The 22,260-nt window shown below is 46.0% G+C and overlaps 1 pseudogene across 1 annotated transcript; it reads left to right on the forward strand.

Annotated features, from left to right (window-relative positions):
* The first annotated feature begins 1,269 nt into the window (after nucleotides 1–1,269).
* Nucleotides 1,270–21,162, forward strand: LOC309568320 (zinc finger MYM-type protein 1-like; annotated as a pseudogene). Its single transcript has 2 exons — nucleotides 1,270–2,110; nucleotides 20,938–21,162. The product of its transcript is annotated as a zinc finger MYM-type protein 1-like (transcript).
* Nucleotides 21,163–22,260: the final 1,098 nt, after the last annotated feature.

A 22,260-nucleotide genomic window follows, 5' to 3' on the forward strand; every position in this document is an offset into this window, starting at 1 on the left:
TCCAGGTTCTGATGTCTGCTGGTGGGGATAGGCTACACTCGGTCTGGCCGGGGGCTGAGATTGAAAAAGCCTGTGGTGTAAGTGCCCCTGGGGTTGGCAGCCCAGGGGTGCCTTAATTTCTCACTGGTGAGGGGCAGCTTGCCTTGAGTTTTTTCGGCACCTTGGTCACTGCACCATGCACACCTTTTTCACACCTGCCTCTTGGGACAGGCCTTTTGGCTTGCACCAGAGGAATTTTTTATTCCGGCTGGAAGGCCTGCCTTGGTTCCTCACATGGCACCATAGCACTTTCCCCACTTCCCCTTCCCCCACTTCTTTGTTTGTTTGTCTCTTTTTCTTTGGAGTTTGTACACTGCACTATCACCTTTTTTCTTTATTTGCAGGACTTGTAGGGTGTGGGTCCTCGGGCCCAGCCTTGAGTCTTGGGAGGGGGTGGATATGGCCTTTTGGCTTAGTTCGCCCTCTCTCATGGGGTCTCCCTTCGGGGGAGCCCCACTTAGTACTTGGGGTGGGCTGTTTCGGCAGTCCCCCTGAAGAACGGGGTCAGTTTGGTTTCGGCCGACTGACCATAAGTACCTTAAATCCCTGTCAGGAGTCTTGCGCCCCGGGGGATCGAGGTTAGGGTCCTACCTCTTCGGAGGGAAGACCATCCTTTTCGCACACCCTGTGCACTTTTTGTGTTCTCACGTTTGCGTGTGTGCACTTTTTTATGCACCGGGTGGAGTATTTTGAGTGTGTTTCACACACTACGGGCTTAAAAAAAAAAAAAAAAAGAATCTGGGTGGAACCTCACATTAAAGTCTGGATCTCTCCAGAGTCTGGACCACCTCTGTGACATCAGCTGACTTTAGCCCACAAAGTGCACTCCTGTGACACAAAAGAGTTTGGGCCCTACTTCTTACTAAATGCTGGAGTTTGTTTCAGACACTCACTGGAACTGAGGACGGGGCTTGGGTAAACTGCGAAGTATCTTCAACATAGCATAATAAGTCCAGTTGAATGTGACCAACTACGACTAGATACTGTATACTATGACCAGGATAAAATTAGAACCTTCACATACATAACAAAAGCTTTGCAATGTAAAGTGCAATATGCTGGAAGAAATGCTATAGAGAAGGAACACAAAAAAAGGTAAGCCAAGGTGAAAAAAAGCAGACAGGACTAAAAAAAAAAAAAAGCTGCAAGAAAGCTACTTATCCCACTGGGAGGCAGAGGGAGGGTGGCGCTATACGTGACAAGCCCAACACAGTTGCTAGGGGCAGGAGCATGTCTCTCCAAACATCGATCATGAAAGATCTATCTAAAGCTTACACATGAGAGGTCAATGAAAATAGATAAAAAAATAAAAATAAAAAATATTGCAGAAGTTTTGTTACTAAGAGCCAAAACTAAAATTGCCTCGGTACAACTCAGATCATGTCAACCATGGAAATGTATGTGAAACTCTCTATTTAATTGCAGAAAAAGACAGCAATGTAAGAAAACAAATTAGAGGACCTAGAAATGCAAGATATCTACATCCATCTATCCAAAATGAACTTCTGTCAATTATGGCTGCTCTTGTTAGAGAAGGCATTGCACGGAGCATTAAAGGAAGCCCCTTTTCCATTATTGATGATGAAACAAAGGATCTAAGTAAATCAGAACAACTGTCTGTCGTAGTCCAAATTTTTCACGATCTGATGGTCCATGAACGATTCTTACAATTCTACTGAGCAGATAGCCTTGATGTTGAATCTCTAACAGGATACATATTCCAGGTCCTAGCATCTCTAGGCATTGATAAACATGATTGTGTTGGACAAGGCTACGATGGAGGCTCTGTAATGAGTGGACGGCTTAATGGCGTGGAAGCACACATTAAAAAGGAGGTGCCTTTTGCACTTTAAGTCACCGCCTCAACCTGGTCATCGTGGACACTGTGAAGAATGTAAAGGCAGCAAATACATTTTTTGTGAAACTTAAAAAGCTGTATGTGTTTTGCAATACTTCTGTTGTTCACTCATTGTTTGCTAATGTGCAACAAGAAATGTCATGCAAACCAGCCAACCAGCTTAAACAATTAAGTGACACAAGGTGGACATGCCAACATGCAACAAAGAAAATGGCCTCTGCCCCCACCTATTACTGGCCTTCATAGCAAAGAACACATGGAAGGGCAACGCACATGAAACAAACAGAGATAAAATTCCCAGTTCAATTTGCCAACCAGTCTGCTTACCAACCAAATTGGCCTGTCTAACAGTTTGCGTCAATACAGGGGTTTAGTTAGCACACATTTGCAAACGCATGTGAAAGCTGCAGGGCCACGTCAAGGCTCCCTGTTACCTGCAGTCCTAACTCTAATGAATTTTAAAGAGTCTCCACAGTGGGAGCACATGCAAGCTAATGGATAGATAGGGGGCAGGTGAGCCTGGAGGTGGCCCATCCCTCCAGAAAGGTAATTGGGGGCATAATGGAAGCCCAGCTGATAGTATTACAGCAAAGGCACCCAGTATGTCCACTCACCAGTACACATATACAACAAAGAAAATGGCCTCTGCCCCCACCTATTACTGGCCTTCATAGCAAAGAACACATGGAAGGGCAACGCACATGAAACAAACAGAGATAAAATTCCCAGTTCAATTTGCCAACCAGTCTGCTTACCAACCAAATTGGCCTGTCTAACAGTTTGCGTCAATACAGGGGTTTAGTTAGCACACATTTGCAAACGCATGTGAAAGCTGCAGGGCCACGTCAAGGCTCCCTGTTACCTGCAGTCCTAACTCTAATGAATTTTAAAGAGTCTCCACAGTGGGAGCACATGCAAGCTAATGGATAGATAGGGGGCAGGTGAGCCTGGAGGTGGCCCATCCCTCCGGAAAGGTAATTGGGGGCATAATGGAAGCCCAGCTGATAGTATTACAGCAAAGGCACCCAGTATGTCCACTCACCAGTACACATATACAACAAAGAAAATGGCCTCTGCCCCCACCTATTACTGGCCTTCATAGCAAAGAACACATGGAAGGGCAACGCACATGAAACAAACAGAGATAAAATTCCCAGTTCAATTTGCCAACCAGTCTGCTTACCAACCAAATTGGCCTGTCTAACAGTTTGCGTCAATACAGGGGTTTAGTTAGCACACATTTGCAAACGCATGTGAAAGCTGCAGGGCCACGTCAAGGCTCCCTGTTACCTGCAGTCCTAACTCTAATGAATTTTAAAGAGTCTCCACAGTGGGAGCACATGCAAGCTAATGGATAGATAGGGGGCAGGTGAGCCTGGAGGTGGCCCATCCCTCCAGAAAGGTAATTGGGGGCATAATGGAAGCCCAGCTGATAGTATTACAGCAAAGGCACCCAGTATGTCCACTCACCAGTACACATATACAACAAAGAAAATGGCCTCTGCCCCCACCTATTACTGGCCTTCATAGCAAAGAACACATGGAAGGGCAACGCACATGAAACAAACAGAGATAAAATTCCCAGTTCAATTTGCCAACCAGTCTGCTTACCAACCAAATTGGCCTGTCTAACAGTTTGCGTCAATACAGGGGTTTAGTTAGCACACATTTGCAAACGCATGTGAAAGCTGCAGGGCCACGTCAAGGCTCCCTGTTACCTGCAGTCCTAACTCTAATGAATTTTAAAGAGTCTCCACAGTGGGAGCACATGCAAGCTAATGGATAGATAGGGGGCAGGTGAGCCTGGAGGTGGCCCATCCCTCCTGAAAGGTAATTGGGGGCATAATGGAAGCCCAGCTGATAGTATTACAGCAAAGGCACCCAGTATGTCCACTCACCAGTACACATATACAACAAAGAAAATGGCCTCTGCCCCCACCTATTACTGGCCTTCATAGCAAAGAACACATGGAAGGGCAACGCACATGAAACAAACAGAGATAAAATTCCCAGTTCAATTTGCCAACCAGTCTGCTTACCAACCAAATTGGCCTGTCTAACAGTTTGCGTCAATACAGGGGTTTAGTTAGCACACATTTGCAAACGCATGTGAAAGCTGCAGGGCCACGTCAAGGCTCCCTGTTACCTGCAGTCCTAACTCTAATGAATTTTAAAGAGTCTCCACAGTGGGAGCACATGCAAGCTAATGGATAGATAGGGGGCAGGTGAGCCTGGAGGTGGCCCATCCCTCCTGAAAGGTAATTGGGGGCATAATGGAAGCCCAGCTGATAGTATTACAGCAAAGGCACCCAGTATGTCCACTCACCAGTACACATATACAACAAAGAAAATGGCCTCTGCCCCCACCTATTACTGGCCTTCATAGCAAAGAACACATGGAAGGGCAACGCACATGAAACAAACAGAGATAAAATTCCCAGTTCAATTTGCCAACCAGTCTGCTTACCAACCAAATTGGCCTGTCTAACAGTTTGCGTCAATACAGGGGTTTAGTTAGCACACATTTGCAAACGCATGTGAAAGCTGCAGGGCCACGTCAAGGCTCCCTGTTACCTGCAGTCCTAACTCTAATGAATTTTAAAGAGTCTCCACAGTGGGAGCACATGCAAGCTAATGGATAGATAGGGGGCAGGTGAGCCTGGAGGTGGCCCATCCCTCCTGAAAGGTAATTGGGGGCATAATGGAAGCCCAGCTGATAGTATTACAGCAAAGGCACCCAGTATGTCCACTCACCAGTACACATATACAACAAAGAAAATGGCCTCTGCCCCCACCTATTACTGGCCTTCATAGCAAAGAACACATGGAAGGGCAACGCACATGAAACAAACAGAGATAAAATTCCCAGTTCAATTTGCCAACCAGTCTGCTTACCAACCAAATTGGCCTGTCTAACAGTTTGCGTCAATACAGGGGTTTAGTTAGCACACATTTGCAAACGCATGTGAAAGCTGCAGGGCCACGTCAAGGCTCCCTGTTACCTGCAGTCCTAACTCTAATGAATTTTAAAGAGTCTCCACAGTGGGAGCACATGCAAGCTAATGGATAGATAGGGGGCAGGTGAGCCTGGAGGTGGCCCATCCCTCCTGAAAGGTAATTGGGGGCATAATGGAAGCCCAGCTGATAGTATTACAGCAAAGGCACCCAGTATGTCCACTCACCAGTACACATATACAACAAAGAAAATGGCCTCTGCCCCCACCTATTACTGGCCTTCATAGCAAAGAACACATGGAAGGGCAACGCACATGAAACAAACAGAGATAAAATTCCCAGTTCAATTTGCCAACCAGTCTGCTTACCAACCAAATTGGCCTGTCTAACAGTTTGCGTCAATACAGGGGTTTAGTTAGCACACATTTGCAAACGCATGTGAAAGCTGCAGGGCCACGTCAAGGCTCCCTGTTACCTGCAGTCCTAACTCTAATGAATTTTAAAGAGTCTCCACAGTGGGAGCACATGCAAGCTAATGGATAGATAGGGGGCAGGTGAGCCTGGAGGTGGCCCATCCCTCCTGAAAGGTAATTGGGGGCATAATGGAAGCCCAGCTGATAGTATTACAGCAAAGGCACCCAGTATGTCCACTCACCAGTACACATATACAACAAAGAAAATGGCCTCTGCCCCCACCTATTACTGGCCTTCATAGCAAAGAACACATGGAAGGGCAACGCACATGAAACAAACAGAGATAAAATTCCCAGTTCAATTTGCCAACCAGTCTGCTTACCAACCAAATTGGCCTGTCTAACAGTTTGCGTCAATACAGGGGTTTAGTTAGCACACATTTGCAAACGCATGTGAAAGCTGCAGGGCCACGTCAAGGCTCCCTGTTACCTGCAGTCCTAACTCTAATGAATTTTAAAGAGTCTCCACAGTGGGAGCACATGCAAGCTAATGGATAGATAGGGGGCAGGTGAGCCTGGAGGTGGCCCATCCCTCCTGAAAGGTAATTGGGGGCATAATGGAAGCCCAGCTGATAGTATTACAGCAAAGGCACCCAGTATGTCCACTCACCAGTACACATATACAACAAAGAAAATGGCCTCTGCCCCCACCTATTACTGGCCTTCATAGCAAAGAACACATGGAAGGGCAACGCACATGAAACAAACAGAGATAAAATTCCCAGTTCAATTTGCCAACCAGTCTGCTTACCAACCAAATTGGCCTGTCTAACAGTTTGCGTCAATACAGGGGTTTAGTTAGCACACATTTGCAAACGCATGTGAAAGCTGCAGGGCCACGTCAAGGCTCCCTGTTACCTGCAGTCCTAACTCTAATGAATTTTAAAGAGTCTCCACAGTGGGAGCACATGCAAGCTAATGGATAGATAGGGGGCAGGTGAGCCTGGAGGTGGCCCATCCCTCCTGAAAGGTAATTGGGGGCATAATGGAAGCCCAGCTGATAGTATTACAGCAAAGGCACCCAGTATGTCCACTCACCAGTACACATATACAACAAAGAAAATGGCCTCTGCCCCCACCTATTACTGGCCTTCATAGCAAAGAACACATGGAAGGGCAACGCACATGAAACAAACAGAGATAAAATTCCCAGTTCAATTTGCCAACCAGTCTGCTTACCAACCAAATTGGCCTGTCTAACAGTTTGCGTCAATACAGGGGTTTAGTTAGCACACATTTGCAAACGCATGTGAAAGCTGCAGGGCCACGTCAAGGCTCCCTGTTACCTGCAGTCCTAACTCTAATGAATTTTAAAGAGTCTCCACAGTGGGAGCACATGCAAGCTAATGGATAGATAGGGGGCAGGTGAGCCTGGAGGTGGCCCATCCCTCCTGAAAGGTAATTGGGGGCATAATGGAAGCCCAGCTGATAGTATTACAGCAAAGGCACCCAGTATGTCCACTCACCAGTACACATATACAACAAAGAAAATGGCCTCTGCCCCCACCTATTACTGGCCTTCATAGCAAAGAACACATGGAAGGGCAACGCACATGAAACAAACAGAGATAAAATTCCCAGTTCAATTTGCCAACCAGTCTGCTTACCAACCAAATTGGCCTGTCTAACAGTTTGCGTCAATACAGGGGTTTAGTTAGCACACATTTGCAAACGCATGTGAAAGCTGCAGGGCCACGTCAAGGCTCCCTGTTACCTGCAGTCCTAACTCTAATGAATTTTAAAGAGTCTCCACAGTGGGAGCACATGCAAGCTAATGGATAGATAGGGGGCAGGTGAGCCTGGAGGTGGCCCATCCCTCCGAAAGGTAATTGGGGGCATAATGGAAGCCCAGCTGATAGTATTACAGCAAAGGCACCCAGTATGTCCACTCACCAGTACACATATACAACAAAGAAAATGGCCTCTGCCCCCACCTATTACTGGCCTTCATAGCAAAGAACACATGGAAGGGCAACGCACATGAAACAAACAGAGATAAAATTCCCAGTTCAATTTGCCAACCAGTCTGCTTACCAACCAAATTGGCCTGTCTAACAGTTTGCGTCAATACAGGGGTTTAGTTAGCACACATTTGCAAACGCATGTGAAAGCTGCAGGGCCACGTCAAGGCTCCCTGTTACCTGCAGTCCTAACTCTAATGAATTTTAAAGAGTCTCCACAGTGGGAGCACATGCAAGCTAATGGATAGATAGGGGGCAGGTGAGCCTGGAGGTGGCCCATCCCTCCTGAAAGGTAATTGGGGGCATAATGGAAGCCCAGCTGATAGTATTACAGCAAAGGCACCCAGTATGTCCACTCACCAGTACACATATACAACAAAGAAAATGGCCTCTGCCCCCACCTATTACTGGCCTTCATAGCAAAGAACACATGGAAGGGCAACGCACATGAAACAAACAGAGATAAAATTCCCAGTTCAATTTGCCAACCAGTCTGCTTACCAACCAAATTGGCCTGTCTAACAGTTTGCGTCAATACAGGGGTTTAGTTAGCACACATTTGCAAACGCATGTGAAAGCTGCAGGGCCACGTCAAGGCTCCCTGTTACCTGCAGTCCTAACTCTAATGAATTTTAAAGAGTCTCCACAGTGGGAGCACATGCAAGCTAATGGATAGATAGGGGGCAGGTGAGCCTGGAGGTGGCCCATCCCTCCTGAAAGGTAATTGGGGGCATAATGGAAGCCCAGCTGATAGTATTACAGCAAAGGCACCCAGTATGTCCACTCACCAGTACACATATACAACAAAGAAAATGGCCTCTGCCCCCACCTATTACTGGCCAACATGCCAACATGCACCCTTCAATGTCGTTCTTAAAACACTTGACTAGGGATGAGCTTTGAGTTAGAGTCAAAGGTAAGTTCGACTCAAACATCGTCGTTCGATCGTTCGTCGAATGACGAACAAATGTGCTTCTTCGCGGGAAATTCGAGCTTTCCATAATGCACTGCACGCGCGCCGAGCATGCAGCGCGTTATGTGATTGGCCAAAGGATGCACCCTGACCTCATGCTTTGGCCAATCAAATGATCTCTGCCATGATTGGAGTAAAGGCAGGCTGCCTTTAGCCAATCATGGTTCAGGGGCCAAGTACACGCCCCACACTACATAAAGGCTGCTCGCGCAGCCGCAGCGTGTAGTTGTGCGGACGATCAGACAGGAACAGGCAGGCGATTCAGGCAAGGAGAGAGTAGGTTTTTTGTTTTTTGAGTCAGACAGTGCAGAGAGACATTCCTAGCAGTGTAGGGAGGGCGAGGTAGGGATAGAATGATTTCTTTACATCATATCAGACATTATAGCGCCAGTGAGTGAGTAGCAGTGTAGGGAGGGCCAAGGTTCCTGTGTGAGGTAGGGAGAGCTGTCTTTCTTTACATCAGATACCAGTCACAGTATTGTTCATCGGTGTAATGTTCTGGTACCTTTGGTACCCTAAATTACACTTTCCACAAGTGTATGCGCCCCACCATTTACTTTTGGAAAGGTGCGCATACACCTTTAAGACTGGAGCTGTCATCACCCAGCGCCGGACTAGATGGCTATTTAAAGCGCCGGTTCTCACTCACATGTGTTCGTTCAAACACCCTTACCTGGATGCTAACCTTGCTTGAAGCTTCCATGCTTGCAAGCTTACTTCGCTGACGGAACCTCGCTGCGCTGATCCCTGTATCCCACTACTGGATCATCCGCCTCTCCTGAACCACCCTTCGGCTGTATCGCTAATAGTGCTAAGTACCCCGCAGGGGAATTCTCTATAAACTTATACTGAGCTTACACTATCTAGCTCTGCATAGTAAAGACTGTTTATCACATCTGCATAACTAGATTGCTAGCTCTTGAGACTACTGCTACTTTTCTGCACTGGGTTGATCTCTTTTGTATGTCCACCTGCTATCCTATCATCTGCTATCATACAACATTGCTAAACCTTCCTGCATCCATTTGCTACTGTCTGACCTTCAAGTGTCTATCACCTACCACCTCCACTCAACCTATCCCTCAACCTTCATCATTGTGTTACCACATACATAAAGTCACTCTAGGAACCAGCTTGCTAATTGTGTGTATTTACTGGCTGAAATAAGACCTTCCACACATGATGAGTCATTGAGGTTGGGAATGGTATCTCAGCATATCTCTTACATGACTACTGACGTGGAACTATTTCTGCAGCTGAAAATCCACACCATATAAGAAACGCAGAAGCGTTACAGATTGAACGAACCAAAAAATGGATTCAGCAGAAATAACCACTCAGGTGACACAATTAAAACAGCAAGTATCTGCGTTAATACACGCACTTGCTGAATTAAAAGAAGACAATCAGGCTCTGTCGCAGCAGGTAATTAGACTGACACAACTTACCTCTGCTCAGTCCCCTGAACCCAAGATAAATCCCCCTTTGGTATTTACAGGCGATCGCAAAAAATTTCGCGAATTTAAAAACGCATGTGAGTTACTTTTTTTGCTAAAACCTCGTACCTACCTTACTGATCACATTAAGGTTTGTACTATTATTTCTTACCTATCAAGCGATCCTCGAGCCTGGGCAGATTCTCTTTTTCAGAAAAACGACCAGCTTCTCAACTCCTATGCCTTGTTCCTGGCAGAGCTCACTAGCCTATATGATGACCCCAATAGGCAGAGTACTGCTGATCTTCAGTTAAGATCCTTGAAACAAGGAAGGAGGCCTGTGGAAGACTTTGTCGCAGAGTTCAAGAGATGGACCCTTGATTCAGAATGGAATGATGCATCTCTGAAAACCCAATTTAGGCTTGGCCTATCAGAAGCCGTTAAGGACGAGCTCGCCCGAGCGGATCTGCCAAAAACCCTGGATGCATTAATACAACTCAGTATTACCATAGATAGAAGACTACGAGAAAGAAAGGCTGAAAAGATGGGAATGCCATTATCCGTTTCCTCTCGGAGTCTGGCCGTTCCTATGGAGGTAGGAACCATACGCCCACCGCTATCAACTATGGAAAAAGCCAAAAGACGAAATGAAAATCTCTGCTTGTACTGTGCATCCCCGGATCACAAGATAAACGTCTGTCCCCTAGTCAACAAAAAGAAGGGTGAGTGTTCACATGTCTCCCTAGGAGGATTGACAACTTCATTCACTAACCCCTACATTTCTGTTTTTTTGACATTACAGTGGGACCAGAACAGGATTACTACTAAGGCCATGATTGACACAGGATCTTGTGGAAATTATATGGATATATGTTTTGCTGCTTTAAATAAAATTCCTATTATTTCTAAACTCAAACCTGTCTCAGTAAGTCTTATTACCGGTGTTCCGTTATCCTCTTGTCCGATCACCGATCAGACACAAGCACTTCTAGTCACTATTAACGAGTCTCATAGGGAGACTTCTACCTTCGATTTAATACCATCACCCCACTTTCCCATTGTGTTGGGACTTCCCTGGTTGCACACACACCAACCAATCATAAATTGGAAGAAACGGTCCTTGACCTTCCCTTCTTGTTATTGCGAGGAAACGTGTAACCTCCCGTTTTCCGGGAAGATTCTGTCTGTGGTGACAGATGAGATTGCACCATTATGTTATCAGGATCTTTCTGAGGTTTTTCTTGAGAAAAATGCTCAAGCATTACCTCCTCATCGAGACTATGATTGTAGCATTGATCTACTCCCAAATAGCAAATTGCCGTTCGGTCATGTTTATCCTCTTTCACAGGATGAACTTGCCCATCTCAAAACCTATTTGGATGAGAACTTGGAAAAAGGTTTTATTAGACCTTCCACTTCTTCCACAGCAGCAGGACTCTTTTTTGTTCGCAATAAAGATTCAAGTCTCAGACCTATCATCGACTACAGGAAATTGAATGCCATCACAATAAAAGATCGCTATCCTCTACCGCTTATCCCTGAGCTCATTGAGCAGGTGCGTGGAGCTACCTATTTTTCAAAATTAGACCTGAAAGGAGCATACAATCTCATTCGAATCCGTGATGGACACGAGTGGAAGACTGCATTCAGAACTAGATACGGATTGTTCGAATATCTTGTGATGCCATTCGGCCTATGCAATGCCCCTGCAGTTTTCCAACGATTTATAAACGATATTTTTAAAGACTTACTAGATGTCTGTGTTGTGGTATATCTGGACGATATACTTATATATTCACGGACTCTGTCTGAACACATAAGACATGTAAGACTTGTATTATCGAGATTGCTTGCACATAATCTTTATGTGAAGCTGAAGAAATGCTTGTTCCATAAAGATGAGGTACTCTTTCTAGGCTACATCATATCCAAAACAGGAATCGAGATGGACATGAGTAAAATATCCTGCATTCAGAATTGGCCTACACCAACTACACGCAAGGCGCTACAGCGATTCCTGGGATTTTCAAATTTCTACAGGAAGTTCATAAAAAACTTTTCTGCTATTGTGAGACCCCTCACACAGCTCACTAGCATAAAAATACCATTTAAATGGTCAGAAGAAGCAAATAAGGCTTTCCACTTGTTAAAGACAAGGTTTACTTCCGCTCCCATATTACGCCATCCAGACCCATCCCTCCAATACATTTTGGAGGTAGATGCGTCAAACATGGCAGTAGGAGCAATACTCTCCCAACGACCTACCCACACTTCACCACTTCATCCAGTCGCTTTTTTTTCTAAATCCCTGAGCAGTCCCGAGATAAATTACCCCGTGGGTGAAAAGGAACTGCTTGCTATAAAATTGGCTCTGGAGAATTGGCGACATTTACTCGAAGGCACCCAATTACCAATAATTATATACACGGACCATAAAAACCTCCAATATCTTCAGACTAGCAAAACTCTCTCGCATCGACAGGTACGATGGTCACTATTCTTTCTAAGGTTTAACTTCCTAGTGACCTACACACCTGCAGATAAGAACAAAAAGGCGGATGCACTATCACGACTAACTGAAGAAAACTACTTTGAAATCCCTTCTGTTCCTATAATACCTCACAAACGCATTATTGGAGTTGTCCGTTCCTTAAAGGAAGAGGTTCTGCATGGTATAAGTTTGGATTCACCCCCACCACAACTAAATACTGATGCAGAAGGCTTCCTCTACTACAACGACAAACTTTACATACCACCTACCCTACGCACCAAGATCTTGGAATTATCGCATGATGTGCCTATGGCAGGACATATGGGTATGACAAAGACTTTCAATTTGATTTCTCGACAATTCTGGTGGCCTGACATGAAAATATCTATACAAAAATTTGTCTCTTCATGCAATGTCTGTGCCAGGTCCAAAATTGACACTACGAGACCATCCGGTCTACTATGCAGTCTACCAATACCCCAAACTCCATGGGAGGTTTTGTCATTGGACTTCATCGTAGAATTGCCTCCTTCCAAAGGATTTAATACCATCTTGGTGTCAGTGGACCATCTGACAAAGATGGCACATTTCATTGCTATTCGCAGACTACCTTCGTCCAAACAAACGGCAGAACTCCTGATGAAACATGTCTTCAGATTACATGGTATCCCAAAAACTCTTCTGTCTGACCGTGGATCCCAATTTATTTCTAAATTCTGGCAAGAACTATGTCACATACTACGGATTGAGCGGAAGCTCACTTCTCCTTACCATCCGCAGACCAACGGACAGACTGAAAGAGTCAACCAATGCATCGAGCAGTATTTACGTTGTTACACTTCTTACCAACAGGATGATTGGTTGGATCTTCTCCCCCTGGCAGAATTTGCCTACAACAACGCAACTCACAGTAAAACCAAGCAGAGTCCGTTCTACTTGAACTATGGGTTCCATCCCTCTATTCTCCCTCCACGCATCCTTCCTTCAAATAACCCAGTAGCCTCAGACTATCTTACCCAAATAAAGGATTCTCTGGGTTTACTAAATACTACCATTGCACACGCTCACAGTCAACAAAAGAAGTACTATGATCTTCGTAGAAGACCTTCTCCACAGTATACTATCGGGGACCTCGTTTGGCTCTCAACAAAAAACTTGAGACTGAAGATCCCTAGCAAAAAGCTTGGACCTCTGTTCTTGGGACCTTTCCCAATCAAGAAACTTATTGGAAAAGCTGCAGTGCAGCTTACATTGCCAATGGACCTAAAAATCCATCCCATTTTCCATGTGTCGCTACTAAAACCCTATGTTCCGGACCAAGGAATAAGGCCTAATATTCCACCTCCCCCTCCTGTACAAGTTGAAGGTGGAGAAGAATACGAGATAAAAGAGATTCTGGATTCTCGTATCTACAGAAGAAGACTTCAGTACTTGGTTAGATGGAAGAACTATGGGCCCCAAGACGACACCTGGCTAAACACCTCTGACATACATGCCCCTTGATTAATCCGCAATTTTCATGCGAGATACCCAGACAAACCAGCTCCAGAGGCCTTCAGGAGCAGGCCTTAAGGGGGGGGTATTGTAATGTTCCGGTACCTTTGGTACCCTAAATTACACTTTCCACAAGTGTATGCGCCCCACCATTTACTTTTGGAAAGGTGCGCATACACCTTTAAGACTGGAGCTGTCATCACCCAGCGCCGGACTAGATGGCTATTTAAAGCGCCGGTTCTCACTCACATGTGTTCGTTCAAACACCCTTACCTGGATGCTAACCTTGCTTGAAGCTTCCATGCTTGCAAGCTTACTTCGCTGACGGAACCTCGCTGCGCTGATCCCTGTATCCCGCTACTGGATCATCCGCCTCTCCTGAACCACCCTTCGGCTGTATCGCTAATAGTGCTAAGTACCCCGCAGGGGAATTCTCTATAAACTTATACTGAGCTTACACTATCTAGCTCTGCATAGTAAAGACTGTTTATCACATCTGCATAACTAGATTGCTAGCTCTTGAGACTACTGCTACTTTTCTGCACTGGGTTGATCTCTTTTGTATGTCCACCTGCTATCCTATCATCTGCTATCATACAACATTGCTAAACCTTCCTGCATCCATCTGCTACTGTCTCACCTTCAAGTGTCTATCACCTACCACCTCCACTCAACCTATCCCTCAACCTTCATCATTGTGTTACCACATACATAAAGTCACTCTAGGAACCAGCTTGCTAATTGTGTGTATTTACTGGCTGAAATAAGACCTTCCACACATGATGAGTCATTGAGGTTGGGAATGGTATCTCAGCATATCTCTTACATGACTACTGACGTGGAACTATTTCTGCAGCTGAAAATCCACACCATATAAGAAACGCAGAAGCGTTACAATCGGTCAGTTTCTGCAACATTCTAAAATATTCATAGAACTGTAGGAATAGAGATCACTGCAGATATCAGCCACTGTAACCTTTGCTCAGTTTTGAATGTTTCTATAGGGGTCACAGACCTGTAGGAATGGAGATCACTGCAGATATCAGCCACAGTAACCTTTTCTCAGTTGTGAATCTTTCTATAGGGATCACAGATCTGTAGGAATAGAGATTACTGCAGATATCAGCCACAGTAACCTTTGCTCAGTTGTGGATCTTTCTATAGGGATCTCAGACCTGTAGAAATAAAGATCACTGCAGATACCAGCCACAGTAACCTTTGCTCAGTTGTGGATATTTCTATAGGGATCTCAGACCTGCAGGAATAGAGATCACTGCAGATACCAGCCACAGTAACCTTTGCTCAGTTTTGGATCTTTCTATAGGGATCGCAGACCTGTAGGAATAGAGATCACTGCAGCTATAAGCCACAGTAACCTTTGCTCAGTTCTGGATCTTTCTATAGGGGTCACAGACCTGTAGGAATAGAAATCACTGTAGCTATCAGCCACCGTAACCTTTGCTTGGTTGTGGATCTTTCTATAGGGGTCACAGACCTGTAGGAATTGAAATCACGGCAGATATCAGCCACAGTAACATTTGCTCAGTTGTGGATCTTTCTATAGGGGTCACAGAGCTATAGGAAAAAAGATCACTGCAGATATCAGCCACAGTATCCTTTGCTCAGTTGTGGAACTTTCTATAGGGATCACAGATCATACATCTATAGGATTATAGATTACATCAGATATCAGTGAGAGTATTGATAATCGGTCACTTGCGTACATCTATAACCACCACAGCTCATCTATAGGGCTATCAATTACATCATATCAGGTCATTGAGTATCTATTGGTCAGTTGCGTATACCCTATATTGATCTGTATCAACATCATATCTGAAAGGTCGACAAGGAGAAGCCGACGCTCACAGGCCATGAAAAGAGGGCAAGCAGCATCTGTGTCCATTGTGAAAAGTGGTGGTCACAGTCGACATAGTGCATCCTCTGCAGGCGGGGCACGCCTGTCCTATATTTCTGGGACTGCCCGTGCTATTCATCCACAAGATATGGAAGAGTTGGTGGAGTGGATCAATAAGCCATCCTCATCCTCCTCTTCCTCTGACACCCACGCTCCCAGTAGTTTGCCTTCCACCGCAGCTGCCAAAGGGGCCCGTTCCACAGGCTCCACAGCTACTCCCTCAGTTGCCCCACCATCATGCATGGAGGAGTCACCTGAACTATTCAATCATAGTGTCAGTGACATGCTCCTGGAGGATGCGCAGCAATTTGAAAGCTGTGATGTTGTTTCCCAGGTTGATGAAGGGAATAACATGAGCCTAGAGAGAGGGGGTGACAATGACGGACAACAGACCAGCAGTCATGTTGCCACAGCTGAAGCATATTGCCAAGTTTGTTCCACTGACAAGGAGGGAGGGGATGATGAGGTGACTGATTGTACTTGGTGCCTGACAGGATAGAGGAGGAGGGTGGGGAGGATGCACAACTACATTGAGGCAGAATGTGCTCCATGGACCGCCATAGCAGTAGCCAACCTATTGCGTCACAACACAGAGCTCCACAGGTGCAGGGTGCTGCAAAATCCCTGCGGACTCCAAAAAGTTCATTAGTGTGGGCTTTTTTCAGCAGTAGACAGCAGTGTTGCTGTTTGCAGCATCTGTCTAAAGTGGATCAAGCGCGGCCAGAACACCAGCCGCTTGCGCACCATATGCTTGACAAGGCATATGACTACCTGCCATGCAGTCCGTTGGCAACAGCACCTGAAAGAGGCACCAGATCAAAACAAGCATAGATCACCTTGCTCCTCATCTGTGATCTCTAACCCTACTATACCTCATGCCTTCTCAAATACCAGCATTGAGAGGGATGATGGTATAGCAATGAGTGGCACAGAAACTTGCACCCAATCTGCTAGCAGTACACCACTGCTTGATTTGAGCAGCAGGCAAATTTCACTACCCCAGTATTTGAACCATAGAAAGAAATACTGTCTACAAACCACATGCTCAGCGTCTTAATGCTAGTTTGGCGAAATTGCTAGCATTACAGTTGCTGCCTTTTCAGCTGGTAGACTCGGCTCCCTTTCGCAAATTTGTGGAATGTGCTGCACCACAGTGGCAGGTCCCAAAAAGGCATTACTTTTTGCATAAGGCCATTCCGGCTCTCTACCATCATGTGGAAGGTAGTGTTTTGGCCTCGTTGGACAAAGCGGTCAGCAGGAAGGTGCACGTTACTACTGACTCTTGGTCCAGCAGGCATGGACAGGGACGTTACATTTCTTTCACGGGGCACTGGGTAACTCTGCTGGCAGCTGGGAAGGATGCAGGACAGGGTTCGGTGCTGGAGCTTGTTTTGCCACCACGCCTCCAAAAAGCTGGTGCTGGTTCTCTCACATCTGGTTACTCCACCACCTCCTCCTCTTCCTCCATGTCCTCTTCTGCGCAATTCTCCTCTGCAGCAGCAGTGCTCCTTAAGCATTCAAGGGGCTACGCAAGCAGTCAGGCTAAAAGATGCCATGCTGTGCTTCAGTTGGTCTGTCTAGGGATAGGAGTCACACCGGTGCCGAGATTCTGTCAGCTCTGCAAGGGCAGGCTCAGAGATGGTTGACGCCACGACAGCTTGAGCCTGGAATGGTTGTATGCGATAATGGCACCAACCTTCTTTCCGCCCTCTGACAGGGACACTTGACACATGTTCCATGCTTGGCACATGTTCTGAATCTGGTGGTACAGTGTTTCTTGAGCAGATACCCGGGCTTCCAAGATCTTCTGAGACAGGCCAGGAAAGTCTGTGGCCATTTCCGCCATTCGTTCAATGCCAGTGCTCGCTTATCTGACATTCAACGGGAATTCAACCTGCCCACCAGCCTCCTCATTTGTGACATGCCCACCAGGTGGAACTGAACGTTGGCAATGCTGCAGCAACTGCACATGCAGAAGAGGGCCATCAATCAGTACCTTTGTGAGCATGGCACAAGGACAGGGTCAGGGGAGCTTGGCTTTTTTTCGCCACGCCAGTGGCTCTTGATTAAGGATGCATGCATCATCCTGTCACCATTTGAGGAGGCCACCCGGATGGTGAGCCGGGACGATGCATGCATCAGTGACACTATCCCGCTAGTCTACCTGCGGGAGCACACGCTGCGTGGAATCATGGACAGGGCACTTGAGGCAGAACAGCGGCAGGAAGAGGAGGACTTCCTTTCCTCACATGGCCCCCTTTATGCAGATATCATTCCTACAGGGCCACAAAACACACAGGCAGAAGAGGAGGAAGAGGAGGAGGATTTCGGCAGCATGGATGTAGAGGAAGAGCATAGCATACAGCAGTCTACAAGGGATGGTTTGGATTCCCCAGAAACCACAGGAGTTGTACGTGGTTGGGGAGAGGTTGCTCCTGCTGACAATGTCATCCTTAGTGACCCAGAGTACTCAGAAGCTCATGCCTCCTCCAACTTATGTTGCATGGGCTCCCTGATTCTGCAAAGCCTGCGAAAGTACCCGAGGATTTGTGCTATCAAGGAGAGGGATAATTACTGGTTGGCAACCCTTCTTGATCCACGTTACAAGGGTAAAGTTGCAGAGCTCATCCTGCCTTCACAGAGGGAGCAGTGGATGAAACATCTTGAGGAGGCCTTGAAAAAAAATTGTGTACCGCCTTTTCAGACACTGGGAGGTCGACATTCTCCGGACATGTTTCTGAGGCATCTTTCAGCCAAAGGAGGAGCAGAGGAGAAGGCGGCCGGCTAACCGATGCCTTTAAACAATTCTTTTGTCCTCAGCAGCACCCAGGGCTGTTAGGTTTAAGCACCCATCGCCAGCGTCTCCATCACATGGTGCATGATTATCTAGGCACAAGAGCAGACTTGGAGACCTTTCCAGCTGCGCATCCACAGGCTTACTGGGTCTTGAGGATGGATCACTGGCCAGAACTTGCTCAATATGCAATGGAGCTACTGGCCTGTCCTGCTTCCAGCGTTCTTTCTGAACGGACGTTCAGTGCTGCTGGAGGTTTTGTGACGGACAAAAGAGTGCGTCTGTCCACAGATTCGGCTGACCAGCTGACTTTTATCAAAATGAACCAGTCCTGGATCAACAAGAGCTATCAGGCCCCTGATGCTGATGTAACTGATTGAATTTGCTAGAGGTCTGCCATCCCTTGAAGACTGCATATGCTGCCTATCCTATTCCTCCACCTTGATTCTGCTAGCTTCCAACTTGTTTTTGGTTTAGGTCACTACCAACCCCCAGGGCCTTATTTTTCTGCACTTGTATGACAGGTGCATACAATTGAAATGTTGTATCTCATTTTTAACAGCAGGCCCCGTCCCTGTGCCCTGCTAACTGTGAGGGGTTACGGTGTTCAGGCACCACCAACAGCAAAGGCCCAATTTTTGGCCCTTGTATAGCACATGCGATTTCAAGTTTGCATGGAATTCTTACCAGCAGGTCCCATTCCTGCACCCAGCAAGAGTAACTGTGAGGCCTTGGTTACGGTGTTCAGGCACCACCTTCCAGCAAAGGCCCAATTTTTGGCACTTGTATAGCACATGCAATTTCAAATTTGCATGTAATTCTTACCAGCAGGTCCCGATCCGGAACCCAGCAAAAGTAACTGAGAGGCCTTGGTTAAGGTGTTCAGACACCACCTTCCACAAAGGCCCAATTTTTGGCACTTGTAAAGCACATGCGATTTCAAATTTGCATGTAATTCTTACCAGCAGGTCCCGTTCCGGCACCCAGTAAGAGTAACTGCGAGGCCTTGGTTATGGTGTTCAGACACTACCTTTCCGCAAAGGCCCAATTTTTGGCCCTTGTATAGCAAATGCGATTTCAAATTTGCATGGAATTCTTACCAGCAGGTCCGGTTCCTGCACCCAGCAAGAGTAACTGCGAGGCCTTGGTTACGGTGTTCAGGTACCACCTTCCCCAAAGGCCCAATTTTTGGCACTTGTAAGAGTAACTGTGAGGCCTTGGTTACAGTGTTCAGGCACCACCTTCCCCAAAGGCCCAATTTTTGGCACTTGTATAGCACATGCAATTTCAAATTTGCATGTAATTCTTACCAGCAGGTCCTGTTTCGGCACCCAACAAGAGTAACTGCGAGGCCTTGGTTACGGTGTTCAGGCACCACCTTCCGCAAAGGCCCAATTTTTGGCACTTGTATAGCACATGCAATTTCAATTTTGCATGTAATTCTTACCAGCAGGTCCCGTTCTGGCACCCAGCAAGAGTAACTGCGAGGCCTCGGTTATGGGGTTCAGACACCACCTTCCGCAAAGGCCCAATTTTTGGCACTTGTATAGCACTTGCGATTTAAAATTTGCATGTAATTCTTACCAGCAGGTCCCGTTCCTGCACCCAGCAAGAGTAACTGCGAGGCCTTGGTTACGGTGTTCAGGCACCACCTTCCGCAAAGGCCCAATTTTTGGCACTTGTATAGCACATGCGATTTCAAATTTGCATGGAATTCCTACCAGCAGGTCCCGTTCCTGCACCCAGCAAGAGTAACTGCGAGGCCTTGGTTACGGTGTTCAGGCACCATCTTCCGCAAGGGCCCAATTTTTGGCACTTGTATAGCACATGGGATTTCAAATTTGCATGGAATTCTTACCAGCAGGTCCCGTTCCTGCACCTTGTAAGAGTAACTGTGAGGGGTTGGTTACGGTGTTCAGGCACGAGCAACTCCAAAGGCCCAATGTTTGGCATCGATATGACAAGCACATGCGATTTCATATGTGTATGGATTTTTTAGCAGCAGGGCCCGTTCCTGCACCTAGCGAGAGTAACTGTGAGGGGTTACGGTGTTCAGGCACCATCAACAACCAAGGCCCAATTTTTCTGCACCTGTATGACAAGTACATGTGATTTGAAATTTGTATGTATATTTGTATATGACATTTTTTGCTTTAGAAATGTCAGTATAGCTGCAGCAGGCTACATACATCATAGAGATGCACTAGTTTACAGGCACATTCAGGGGACCCCCCAGGCATGATATTTGAAGGAATTTTTCAATTTTATAGTTTCACTTTAAGCCTCATTAAAATCAGTAAATCAGTGTTCCTTTAAAAACAATTGTTTTTTAAAACTTTTTTTTTCATTGCTACATGTTCCCCAGGTCAGGACCCGGATCCCCATACACTTTTTTGGGGCAATAACTTGCATTTAAGCCTTCAAAATGAGGCCATTTGATTTTTTAAGGTTGGAGTCCCATAGACTTCAATGGGGTTCGTTTGTTCGAACAAACTTTTCCTCTGTTCGCGGTGTTCTGGTGCGAACCAAACCGGGGGATGTTTGGCTCATCACTACACTTGACCCTCTTTTGGAAACTCTCAATATTTTGGCAGAACGGAACCATACTGAGAGAACAGTTGAGACAAAATCTATTCGCCAGTTCATTGATTTTGGCTTCATTCTGGCACTTGTGTTTTTTGAGAACATACTAAAAAGGACCCAGACACTCTCTAACACGTTACAAGCCAAAGATCTTGACTTGGCATCAGCTGCGAACAATTATACATGAGCTTCAAGAAATGCGCAATCCAGAGAGGAGACCTTAAGCTTCTGCTAATTCTGGAACAATAGAAAGTGTCTGGGCAGAAGCAATTCAACTGAGCATCAAGTGTGGAATACAAGCACCAAATGATGATTCTACGTAACTGCCTTCCCAGAAGCAAGATCCCCCCCCCCCCCCTCCTTTCCACTTAAGAAATTGCTTCCTTTTGGAAACTGTAGGTCATCGCCAACAACTGGTCAAAAAAGAGGATTTTATTAAACTGTTCACGTATGTTATTCTTGACAGAATAAATTCAGAGCTAAACTCGCTTTTCAAAATATTCTTTGGAAATCATTGAAGGTGTACAGTCTCAGAATCCTCGATCTGATTAATTTCTTAATTTTGAGAAGTTGCTACCAATGGCCAAATTCTACTCCTGCAACATAGAAAACTTGGAGATTGAGCTGAAGTAGGCAATGCTAACCCTACACAGAAAAAAATCATCAGATGCCATTAAGGTGGACACAACTCTTCAGTTCACAAACTTTCTGGAGCCTTAAGCCTCGTACACACGCAACGAATTTCCGCCGACCGGTCGTCCGTCTTTTGTCCAGAGTGGTGTCTGTTGGTTGGAATGTGCTCTAGACTGCACACGAATTTTCCCGTAGGACAGAATTCTATTTTAGAAGTGATGTCATGTGTTGGATTGCTTTCTATGTGTTCTTTCATCTCTGAGCATGCCTAGTCCTGCTCATAAGATTTTTCCCCGTCGAAATCTGTACTAATGAGACGAAAATCTGACGTGTGTTGACGGAGGACAAAAAATTTATAGCCTGCACACCAGAATTTTTTCGGCCGAAAAGTCGGAGTCGGTTGTCAGAAGCACCATACCAACAAGCCAGAAAATCGGCCGATCGGTCATCAGATGAAATTTCCCGGCCAAATTTCTTATCGTGTGTACGGGGCTTTACTCTATTCCATTCTTTGAGCTTTACTGGCTGTGTAAAATAGCTTGTGTTTTGCCAGTCAGTAGTGCTTCGTGTGAAAGAAGCTTTTCTGCACTAAAGTTGATAAAATCATTCCTACACATAACAATGACTGAGGACAGGCTTTCAGATCTTGCCA

Source organism: Pelophylax lessonae (genome assembly GCF_965119305.1).
Source record: "Pelophylax lessonae genome assembly, chromosome: 12".
Taxonomy (NCBI): domain Eukaryota; kingdom Metazoa; phylum Chordata; class Amphibia; order Anura; family Ranidae; genus Pelophylax; species Pelophylax lessonae.